Below are 13,166 nucleotides of genomic sequence, written 5' to 3' on the forward strand. Positions count from 1 at the left end.
GGGGGTTCGAATCCCTCCTCGCCCACAGCCTTCCAAAGGGGGAAGGGCCTTTACTTTCCCCCTGAGGGTAGGAAAATCATGATCGGGATAGCGGACGTAAAGCTATTGAACTTAGGTATGCTCTTTCCTTTTGTCGAAGTGGAATCGTAGAACAGAATGTGATACGATGAGATAGAATGCAATAGAAATAGAAACAAGGATAGCGAACGGGTTACCTACTCCTAAGGGTCAAAGCAAGCCCTTTAATTCAATTCTTTATTCTTACATTAAAATTCTTACATTAAAGAATGAATAAAATCTCCCCAAGTAGGATTCGAACCTACGACCAGTCAGTTAACAGCCGACCGCTCTACCACTGAGCTACTGAGGAACAAGGGGGGATTCGACCTCCTAGAGTTCAACTCCCGCTCTCAACCCATGAACAATATGAGTCCGAAGCTTCTTTCGTAACTCCCATAATTTCTTCGTAGTGGCTCCGTTCCATGCCTCATTTCATAGGGAAGCCCAAAGTGGCTCTATTTCATTCTATTTCACTTCCTAGCACTTCCTATCATTTAATATCCATCCCTTTGGTCTTATTGACATAAGAGATGTCATTTATAGTCTATCTCTTTCTATATATGGAAAGTCAAGAAATTCTCATCGAAACATCGAGAAATTGTGCATATAGAAAACTCTAAAGAAAGAAAAAAAGGAGACCCATGCCATGATTTTCAAATCTTTTCTATTTAGTAGTCTAAGTTTCTCGATGAGGATAATTAATTCGGTCGTTGTGGTCGGACTCTATTATGGATTTCTGACTACATTCTCCATAGGTCCCTCTTAGATCTTCTTTCTCCAATCTTGGATTAGGGAAGAAGGAGATATTCGCGACTACTGGCGATTTCATTATGGGGCAGCTCATGATCTTCATATCGATCTATTATCCACCTCTGTATCTATTCTTTCTTAGCTAAACAGGTGGAAGATCTATCCAATTTGGTTATATTATATCATGGACTCGAAAAACGGATCTGAATTTGACTGAAATGCACGATCTTCACAGGTATCACTTTTCACGATACCTAAAAGGTGGAATAGCGATTTTCGAACCATTTCCTATAAGAGAATGGTTTCCATTACTTTGAGAAATGGATTCTTATATCAAACTATAGCTATTGCATTAAAGAAGAAAAGAAACTAATAGAAGTCGAAGACGCGGAATGATAGTGAATAGAGAGAAAGATTCTTCTGATTTTCTTGTTTCTATCTACTAGACGCCGTAGAGAATTGAGAATTTTCATGTCTTTCAATTCTCGTACTCGTAATTGGAAAGTTATGGAAGGAGACCCATCATTTTGCAATGAAAACAACATATAAAACTCTGGACAATTTCGAAATCAGGCCAAGCGTCTTAATACATATGCAAAAAAATTCATTATTGGCCCACCATTGATTAGAAGATTTAGCTTGTATGAATCGCTATTGGTTTGATACGAATAATGACAATCGTTTCAGTATGTTAAGGATACAGATGTATCCACAATTCATTTAGAGTTACTTAATAGTCTATTTCTTATACGCATATCTCTATCCCGTGAAATTCTCGAGCCAAAAGATGGATGCATATGCTGTGTTTCATTTTGCTAAATGATATCAATTAAATGGTGTATCAATTCCATAAATTGCATATAGCAATAAATAAATCAGCAAAATTCTTTCTAATATTTTAGATAGAAGAAACATTTCTTCTATCTAAAATATTAGAAAGAATGTACCCTTCTATCCAAATCCAATTTGCATCGATAAAATAAATCCAAATTCCAGTAGTAGATGAATAATTGCAAATTTGTGTGTGTACGAGATTAGAATAACTTCAAAATAACTGACATAATTTTGTATTTTTCCTGATCAGAAAAATACATGAAAAAGAAAGGAGGTAGAAAAATTTTTGGATTTATGGTTAAAGAAGAAAAAGAAGAAAACAGGGGTTCTGTTGAATTTCAAGTATTCAGTTTCACCAATAAGATACGGAGACTTGCTTCACATTTGGAATTACACAAAAAAGATTTTTCATCGGAAAGAGGTCTACGAAGACTTTTGGGAAAACGTCGACGTTTGCTGGCTTATTTGGCAAAGAAAAATAGAGTACGTTATAAGAAATTAATCGGTCAGTTGAATATTCGGGAGCAGTAATTTAATCGTTCAAATTTTTTTCTTGTTTTATTATTTTTTTAGTAGTCTTATAGTAGTCTTAGATTTTTCATTTTGATGAGCCTCGCTTTGAGGAATTCATGGAATAATCCATTTTCATGGAATAATGAATTAAGGAAGAAAGGATATGAGTCTACCGCTTACAAGAAAAGATCTCATGATAGTCAATATGGGCCCTCAACACCCATCAATGCATGGTGTTCTTCGACTGATCGTTACTCTCGATGGTGAGGATGTTATTGATTGTGAACCCATATTAGGGTATTTACACAGAGGAATGGAAAAAATCGCGGAAAACCGAACTATTATACAATACTTACCTTATGTAACAAGGTGGGATTATTTAGCTACTATGTTTACAGAAGCAATAACAGTAAATGCACCAGAATTCTTGGAGAATATTCAAATACCACAAAGAGCCAGCTATATTAGGGTAATTATGTTAGAATTAAGCCGGATAGCTTCTCACTTGCTATGGCTTGGACCTTTTATGGCGGATCTCGGCGCACAGACTCCTTTTTTCTATATTTTTAGAGAGAGAGAATTAATATATGATCTATTTGAAGCTGCTACAGGTATGCGAATGATGCACAATTACTTTCGCATCGGAGGAGTAGCCGCCGATCTACCTTATGGATGGATCGATAAATGTTTAGATTTCTGTGATTATTTTTTACGCGGAGTTGTTGAATATCAACAACTTATTACACAGAATCCAATTTTTTTAGAGCGAGTTGAAGGAGTAGGTTTTATTAGCGGAGAAGAAGCAGTAAATTGGGGCTTATCGGGACCGATGTTACGAGCTTCTGGAATACAATGGGATCTTCGTAAAGTAGATCCTTATGAGTCTTACAACCAATTTGATTGGAAAGTCCAATGGCAAAAAGAAGGGGATTCGTTAGCTCGCTATTTAGTACGAATTGGTGAAATGAGGGAATCCATCAAAATAATTCAACAAGCTGTAGAAAAAATTCCTGGAGGACCTTATGAAAATTTAGAAGTCCGACGCTTTAAGAAAGAAAATAATTCTGAATGGAATGATTTTGAGTATAAATTTCTTGGTAAAAAACCTTCGCCCAATTTTGAATTGTCAAGACAAGAGCTTTATGTAAGAGTAGAAGCCCCAAAAGGTGAATTAGGGATTTATCTAGTAGGAGATGATAGCCTTTTCCCCTGGAGATGGAAAATCCGTCCACCCGGGTTTATTAATTTGCAAATTCTTCCTCAGCTAGTTAAAAAAATGAAATTGGCTGATATCATGACGATATTAGGTAGTATAGATATCATTATGGGGGAAGTTGATCGTTGAAATGATAATAGATAGGGTAGAGGTAGAAACTATCAATTCTTTTTCGAAATTGGAATTATTAAAAGAAGTCTATGGACTGATATCGATTCTACCCATTTTGACCCTCCTTTTGGGAATAACAATAGAGGTACTCGTAATTGTGTGGTTAGAAAGAGAAATATCTGCGTCGATACAACAACGTATTGGTCCTGAATATGCTGGCCCCCTGGGCCTGCTTCAAGCTATAGCAGATGGGACTAAGCTACTTTTTAAAGAAGATATTCTGCCATCCCGAGGAGATATTTCTTTATTTAGCATTGGACCCTCTATAGCAGTCATATCAGTTTTATTAAGTTTTTTAGTTATCCCTTTGGGATATCATTTTGTTTTAGCCGATCTTAGTATTGGTGTTTTTTTATGGATTGCCATTTCAAGTATAGCTCCTATTGGTCTTCTTATGGCAGGATATAGCTCAAATAATAAATATTCTTTTTCAGGCGGTCTACGAGCTGCTGCTCAATCCATTAGTTATGAAATACCATTAACTTTTTGTGTGCTAGCAATATCTCTACGTGTGATTCGTTAAAATAGATCTTTTTCCTATAAAATCCATTAACTATTTATATTCCTTTTCTTATTTAGTATTTGGGTTGGTAAGTTAAACTAGATAGCTATATGAGTGAAACAAAACAGCTTATAAATTTGTAGTAAAAAGAAAAAATCTCATTTCCTACGTACAAGAAAAAAGTGGAAGTAAACATAAGCAGTGTAAACTCTTTATCCCAAGGTTGATATTTTTTAATTAGTCATCATATCTTGAAGCGGCCAAGAATAAAGGATTCACGATATGGAATTCCATTACTAGAATACTCCTAGTTATTACTATAACTTAATAATCCATAAGAAGAATCCACCAAAAGTTAGTGAAGGGTTAGGAACACTAAAGTACATAAAGGATTAGTAATGGAAAATCTAAAACATTAGAGATTTTTGCCCATAAAAGGAATCATAATAAGGACTTGCAATTTGTAGAAATTATCAAGTAGTACTTTCTTCGGATTCCGATCCAGAGTATGTTCCCATTCACTTGTTAAGGAAATGGCTATCAAGAACGAATTAACCCTTTATCCATTTTTTCTTTTTAAATACCCCCTCCCTGGGGAAAGAAGAATAGTAAAAAAGATATGGAGTGCACTAGAAAAAATTTTCATTATTTCCTTCCTCTATCCATATTCATGCAGAATTGCTCATGAACTAATACCCAACTCTTTCCATTTATTAATTGAATTCCTATAACAAGTAACAAGTGTTTTATTCCAAGATTAAGTTATTACTGAACAAAGAAAAATTTTCATTATATTATAAAGGATGAGATCAATTCGGAAGCGCTTTTTCTTATTCTAGCAGACGGAATTCCTTTGGTCTAATTTAGGACTTTCAAATCTATTTTATTTTATCTAATTCTATCTACGCCCCCGGGGCTAGGAACAAAACAGTCCTTTCCTTTTTCTGATCATAGAGAAGCCGTATGAAGCTAAGGTTTCATGTACGGTTTTGAAATAGCGGTGGGAACTGTGATGTTATCACCGACTATGATTATCTAACAGTTCAAGTACAGTTGATATAGTTGAAGCACAGTCAAAATACGGTTTTTTTGGATGGAATATTTGGCGTCAGCCTATAGGTTTTCTGGTTTTTTTAATTTCTTCTTTGGCAGAATGTGAAAGATTACCCTTTGATTTACCAGAAGCGGAGGAAGAATTAGTAGCAGGTTACCAAACTGAATATTCCGGTATCAAATATGGTTTATTTTATCTTGTTTCTTACCTAAATTTATTAGTTTCTTCTTTATTTGTAACAGTTCTCTACTTGGGCGGGTGGAATTTATCTATTCCCTATATATCCTTTTTTGATTTTTTCCAAATGAATAAAGCAGTTGGAATTTTGGAAATGACAATGGGTATATTTATTACATTAACTAAAGCTTATTTATTTCTCTTCATTTCTATCACAATAAGATGGACTTTACCGAGGATGAGAATGGATCAGTTATTAAATCTTGGATGGAAATTTCTTTTACCTATTTCCCTGGGCAATCTCTTATTAACAACCTCTTCTCAACTTGTTTCACTATAAATAAGATAATACAATAATAGTAAGAATATTTTCAACACAAAAGCTCTCTCAAACAAGAGAAAGAAACATATCTTTTTCATAGATATTTAGAATGAATATGTTCCCTATGGTAACTGGGTTCATGAGTTATGGTCAACAAACAATACGTGCTACAAGGTACATAGGTCAAAGTTTCATAACTACCTTATCCCACACAAATCGTTTACCTATAACGATTCACTACCCTTATGAAAAATCAATTACACCAGAGCGTTTCCGAGGGCGAATCCACTTTGAATTTGATAAATGTATTGCTTGTGAAGTATGTGTTCGCGTATGTCCGATAGATTTACCCGTTGTGGATTGGAGATTTGAAAAGGATATTAAAAGAAAACAATTGCTTAATTATAGTATTGATTTCGGAGTTTGTATATTTTGTGGCAATTGTGTTGAGTACTGTCCAACAAGCTGTTTATCAATGACTGAAGAATATGAACTTTCTACCTATGATCGTCATGAATTGAATTACAATCAAATTGCTTTAAGTCGGTTACCAATCTCCATAATGGGAGATTACACAATTCAAACAATTAGGAATTCGTCTGAAAGTAAAATAAACAAAGAAAAATCTTCGAATTCAAGAACGATTACTGATTACTAAACTTTGATTTTGTCTTTCTGTTATAAAAATCTAATAATTCTTTATTAAACTTTAAAATTAAACTATAAAGAAAAACGAAAAACTACTGCTTATTGGAAATTATTTCTTATTTTAAATCAGACTAGATTTTCGTGATATAATATAATTTATAACTATAAGTTTATACACAAAAAAATACCCTAATCCTTTTTTCCTTCCTTGAATCCTTTAGTTTTAGTCAGTTCATGAAAAATTTTATACTATTAATTTCTTTTTATCCATAATGGATTTACCTGGACCAATACATGAGATTCTTATGCTATTTGGGGGATTTGTTCTTCTACTAGGGGGTCTAGGAGTAGTATTACTTACCAACCCCATTTATTCTGCCTTTTCGCTGGGATTAGTTCTTGTTTGTATATCCTTATTCTATTTTTTATTAAATTCCTACTTTGTAGCTGTCGCACAACTTCTTATTTATGTGGGAGCCATAAATGTCTTGATCATATTCGCTGTAATGTTCGTAAATGGCTCAGAATGGTCTAAAGATAAGAATTATTGGACTATTGGAGATGGGTTCACTTCACTCGTTTGTATAACTATTGTTTTTTCACTAATGACTACTATCCCAGATACGTCGTGGTATGGAATTCTTTGGACTACAAGATCAAACCAAATAGTAGAACAGGGTCTCATAAATAATGTTCAACAAATTGGAATTCATTTAGCAACCGATTTTTATCTTCCGTTTGAACTCATTTCCATAATTCTTCTAGTTTCTTTAATAGGTGCAATTACTATGGCTCGGCAATAAGAAAACTTAGAAAAAGTACAAATTATAAGAATTGCAAATCTAAAATAAATAACTAAAGAATCACAATTTTGATTTAGTAAAATCCATCTACTGCCAACAAATACCTCCTTTTTTTTTTTTTTTTTTTTCTTTTGTTGTGTAATTGTTCTATTGTAATTAATTGAATCGGTTCAATTCTTGCCCTCATATTGAAATGAATCGAGATTGATAAGGAGTTAGTTAATGATGTTTGAGCATGTACTTTTTTTGAGTGTCTATTTATTTTCGATTGGTATCTATGGATTGATCACAAGCCGAAACATGGTTAGAGCTCTAATATGTCTTGAACTTATACTGAATTCAATTAATCTAAATCTCGTAACATTTTCTGATCTATTTGATAGTCGCCAATTAAAAGGAGATATTTTCGCAATTTTTGTTATAGCCCTTGCAGCTGCTGAAGCCGCTATTGGACTATCCATTCTTTCTTCCATCCATCGTAATAGGAAATCCACTCGTATCAATCAATCTAATTTATTGAATAATTAGACTTTTGAATAATTAGACATAGAATCCTCTAAACAAAGGCGCACATATTAAAATAAATAGAAATCAATACTATTTTCTTAGTATTATTTGAGAATATCCATTTTTTTTAGTAGATTATTGCATAGTATTCTTTTTCACTTAAATGAATTTTTGTATTTGTAATTCATTGATATTGCAATTTGAATATTGCAATAATTTATATTGAAAAGACGATAGCCAATTTATTGGCTAATTCGAATTCGTCTGTACAATTCGTAAAATTCTTTCTTATTTCTTATTTATTGTTGAAATCCAAAATTAAAGTCTCTTGGCTCTCTTCACGCTTTCTCACAAACAGATTAAAAAATAGATTTTTTTTTTTGAAGTTTGGATAAACCATTGCTTCGTCTGGTGTCTACAATACATATGACTCATTATAGTACTAATTTCATTTTTACCAGATCGAAAAATTTTATGTTGAAAAGAAAAATTTATAGATCCAATGTCACATTCCGTAAAAATTTACGATACATGTATAGGATGCACTCAATGTGTACGAGCTTGTCCAACAGATGTATTAGAAATGATACCCTGGGATGGATGTAAAGCCAAGCAAATTGCTTCCGCGCCGAGAACCGAAGATTGTGTGGGTTGTAAGAGATGTGAATCTGCCTGCCCGACAGATTTTTTAAGTGTCCGCGTTTATTTAGGGCCTGAAACAACACGTAGCATGGCTCTATCTTATTGATACGTTACAAAAAACTTCACTCGAATCGTCTGATTCCTCTTTACCGAAGAAGCCTGTGCTCGAAATAATCGAGCACGGGCTTTTCTGGTCAAAACGTATCTTGTCTTTATCACTTTATCATGAGTTATTTTCCTTGGTTAACAATACTTGTTGTTTTGCCGATATTTGCAGGTTCATTAATTTTCTTTTTACCTCATAAGGGAAACAAAGTCGTTAGGTGGTATACTATATCTATTTGTTTATTAGAATTCCTTCTAATGACTTATGCGTTCTGTTATCATTTCCAACTGGAGGATCCCTTAATCCAATTAAAGGAGGATTATAAATGGATAGATGTCTTCGATTTCCACTGGAGATTGGGAATCGATGGACTTTCATTAGGATCTATTTTATTGACAGGATTTATCACTACTTTAGCTACTTTAGCAGCTTGGCCAATTACACGGAATTCGCGATTATTCTATTTCCTGATGCTCGCAATGTATAGTGGTCAAATAGGATTATTTTCTTCGCGAGACCTTTTACTTTTTTTTATCATGTGGGAGTTAGAATTAATTCCTGTTTACTTACTTTTATCCATGTGGGGGGGGAAGAGGCGTCTATATTCAGCTACAAAGTTTATTTTGTATACTGCAGGCGGTTCCATTTTTTTCTTAATCGGAGTTCTGGGTATGGGCTTATATGGTTCCAACGAACCAGGATTAGATTTGGAAAGATTAATTAATCAATCATACCCTGCAACCTTGGAAATACTTTTATATTTTGGCTTCCTTATTGCTTATGCTGTCAAATTGCCGATTATACCCCTACATACGTGGTTACCAGATACCCATGGGGAAGCACATTATAGTACATGTATGCTTTTAGCGGGAATATTATTAAAGATGGGAGCATATGGATTGATTCGGATCAACATGGAATTGTTACCTCATGCTCATTATCTATTTTCGCCCTGGTTAGTAATAATAGGAGCGATCCAAATAATCTATGCAGCTTCAACTTCTCTTGGTCAACGAAATTTCAAAAAAAGAATAGCTTATTCCTCTGTATCTCACATGGGTTTCATAATTATAGGAATTGGTTCCATAACCAACATTGGACTCAATGGAGCTATTTTACAAATATTATCCCATGGATTTATTGGTGCTACACTTTTTTTCTTGGCAGGAACCGCTTCTGATAGAATGCGTCTTGTTTATCTCGAAGAACTGGGGGGAATATCTATCCCAATGCCTAAAATTTTTACCATGTTTAGTAGCTTTTCAATGGCTTCTCTTGCCTTACCAGGAATGAGTGGTTTTGTCGCAGAATTAGTAGTATTTTTTGGACTAATTACTAGTCCAAAATTTCTGTTAATGCCAAAAACACTAATTACTTTTGTAATGGCAATTGGAATGATATTAACTCCTATTTATTTATTATCTATGTTACGCCAGATGTTCTATGGATACAAGCTATTTAATGTTCCAAACGCAAATTTTGTGGATTCTGGACCACGAGAACTCTTTATTTTAATCTGTATCTTTTTACCAGTAATAGGAATTGGTATTTATCCAGATTTTGTTCTCTCCCTATCCGTTGACAGGGTAGAGGCTCTCTTATCCAATTATTATCCTAAATAGGTTTGCTTTTTTTTACTCGTCTGCTCTATTAATGCAGAAATAAGTAAAAAAGTATATAATGCAGAAATAAGTAAAAAAGTATAATTAGATCTATCTCGAATTTTTGAGAACCCTTTGATAAGGCGTTCAAGGGGTTCTCAAATAAAACATAAAAGTAAAAACCTTCATTTCATGAAGGTTTTATTTTATGTAATCATTTAGGTGTTAATGTAAACGAACCATAACTATGTAAGCCTATTCCTAATAGATTTATACCAAAATAACAAATCCAAATTATAAGAAATCCTATCAAAGCTATAAGTGCAGAATTCGTACCCTTCCAATTTGGATTTGTTCTACTATGTAAATAAATTGCGAATATGGTCCAAGTAATAAATGCCCAAGTTTCCTTAGGATCCCAATTCCAATAGGATCCCCAGGCCTCATTAGCCCATACTGCTCCACAAAGAATACCTACGGTTAAAAGGGTAAATCCTAGGCTAATGACACGATAACTCCAAGAATCCAAACGCTCCGTTAATTGATATTTGTAATAATTTGGAAATGAAGGGACAGAGGTTCTTTTTAAAGCACTTCTTTTTGCATAAAAATATTTAATATCACTAAAGAAAAATGTTTTATTTAAAACATTTTTTTTCTTTTTAGAAAAGAAATGGAAATTATTTCGAAATCTAATGATTAGAATAGCGGCAGATAATAAGGATCCGCACAAAAGAGTTGCATAGCTTAATAACATCATACTGACATGCATCATTAACCACTGAGATTGTAGAGCAGGTACTAGTATCGTGGATTGATGCATTTCAGTTAAAAGACCCGATGTGGCAAAGCCTTGCGTTAAAATAGTACTTGGCGTAGTTATTGTGCTTAAATCATTTTTAGAGTTCTGTATTTTAGGAATGGTATGAAGAATATACAGGGCCCATGAAAGGAAGATCAATGACTCATATAAATTACTTAATGGAAAATGTCCCGAGGAAGCCCAACGAGAAACTAAGAATCCTGTTATAGAGAAAAAAGTAACTATCATTCCTTTTTCTGACGAATCGCGTAATCCTCCAAGTTCACGAACTAATAAGGTTATAAAATGAATCGTAATCACAATTGAAATCGTTGAGAAAGAGATATGAGTTAGTATATGTTCTAAAGTTGCAAATAGCATAAGGGGAAGGTCCCATTACAAAATTGTAAATTTCGAATTGATTTCTAATCTATTGTATTCTTTTTCAAGAATGCCGCCACTCGGATTCGAACCGAGATGCTTGAGCACTGCTTCCTAAGAGCAGCGTGTCTACCAATTTCACCATGGCGGCTAACTTCAAATAATAGGTAACTTAAAAGAATAATAGCTATTATCTTGGGAATCGTCGATATTGGGAAAGTCCATAAAATTTAGGAACATTAGAGTTTTCATTAAAATAGACTTCGTTTGGTAGTATCGTTTCCATTTTTTTTTTTTACAATAAACTCTTGCTTTGCCCAATAGAAACACAAACACTGCTTGAAAGAGTTGGAACTTCTTTTTTCTAACTTGCAATTATAGAACTAATTTTTTCTAATTAATTTCCCCTTTACATTTTGAAAATTCTTTCAATACAATGAAAAAAATCCAAAAGGGTTTCTATTTAATGATGAAATTAAAATAAAATGGATAAATAGAAAAGGCTTTTTGGATTTTTTAAAAATTTCTAGAATGAAAGTCTTTATGCTCTTATTAATAAGATTTACTAACCTTATGATTTTGGAGAAGATAGGTGGAAGTTGTAAGTCCTATTGTAAGAATACTCCACTTTTCATAATTTTCCTAATAGAATATGAGGATTCTATTAGGAAAATTATGAAAAGTTCATTGATAGGAAAAGAATACTTAGCACACAGTATACCAAACAAAACTTTTTTTTTCTTGTATATATAAGATAAGAGGGGTTTTTTGTTCTAAGAATATTGTACCGAGTAATTCGACACATAAAAGTACATTCAAAGAAGAATCCAAATTATTAAATAATTGGAATTCTTTTTTGATAAGTCAATTCATATTATTCCAAAATCTTATTATTTGTTTGTTGCCCAGAAAAACCCTTTGGTTTTGGATGCTCATTACCGCTCGAAAATGATCTTGATTTTACTAAAGAATAAGATTGTACTATGGAAAAATAAGTCTTTTTCTTCCAAATATTTTTACGAATACGCTTTTTTGACATTGAAGTACGTTTTTTTGGAACTGCCATTCAAAAAGGAAATTACTTTTTTCTAGTTGTATGTGAAAGACATCTATTGCTGCAAATCAATCCTTCTTTCTTCTTTTTATTAGTATTTATACTTAGATACTGAAAGATACTTAAATTTTGAATTATTTTTTACTTCATTTTGTCTAATGCGGATAAGACAACAAGAATTTTTTAACATTTTTTCTTTATATATTTTATACTTTTTTTTTAATAATATAGAATATATAGAAGGGTTTCTCATTTAAATCTATTTATATCTATTTATATATCAAGTATACTCCATATATAGATATATGGTATGGAAGCCTATCCCCCATATAAGATAAGACGGGGGGATAAAAAGAAGGGAAAATGAAAATAGTTAATTAAGTTCAGAATGGTATTCCATAAAGGAAAGGAATTCCAATCAAAACAAAAAATACTGAGTCTCTTAAACAAGACATTCTAAAACTTAGGTAATTTATAGTCATTAGAATTTTAGTTCTATATGAAGTAAGGACTATTCGATAATTTCTTATAAACATAGGTTTTCATTGGAATTCACTCAATCAGTTAATTATGGAACAAGAGAGCTGTTTCATCTTTGTTTTAAAGAAATATAAAAATGAATTATGAATAGAAAGTAAAATGATTCCACTTTTTTTTTTTTATTTTTATAAATATCTTTATTTAGTTAATAAAATAACTTCGTTACCTAGTTATTTTATTAACTTTTTTAATTTAACCAACTAAACCCATTCTTAATTTTTAATTATTTCAATGAGATAAATTTTGGAAAAATTAAGAATTTCAGTATTTTTTCTTATTCTTTTTATTTATTCTTTCAGAAAGAGATAAGAATTGGTTTGGTGAATCGGAAACAATTTTATAGAAAAATTGAAGTAAAAATTGAAGTAAAAATTGCAATTTCTTTTCTTATGGAACATACATATCAATATGCATGGGTAATCCCTCTTCTCCCACTTCCAGTTATTATGTCAATGGGATTTGGCCTTATTCTTATTCCGACAG

This window comes from Triticum urartu, unplaced genomic scaffold (assembly GCF_056163025.1).
Source record: "Triticum urartu cultivar PI428250 unplaced genomic scaffold, HENAU_Tu73 scaffold888, whole genome shotgun sequence".
Classification (NCBI taxonomy): domain Eukaryota; kingdom Viridiplantae; phylum Streptophyta; class Magnoliopsida; order Poales; family Poaceae; genus Triticum; species Triticum urartu.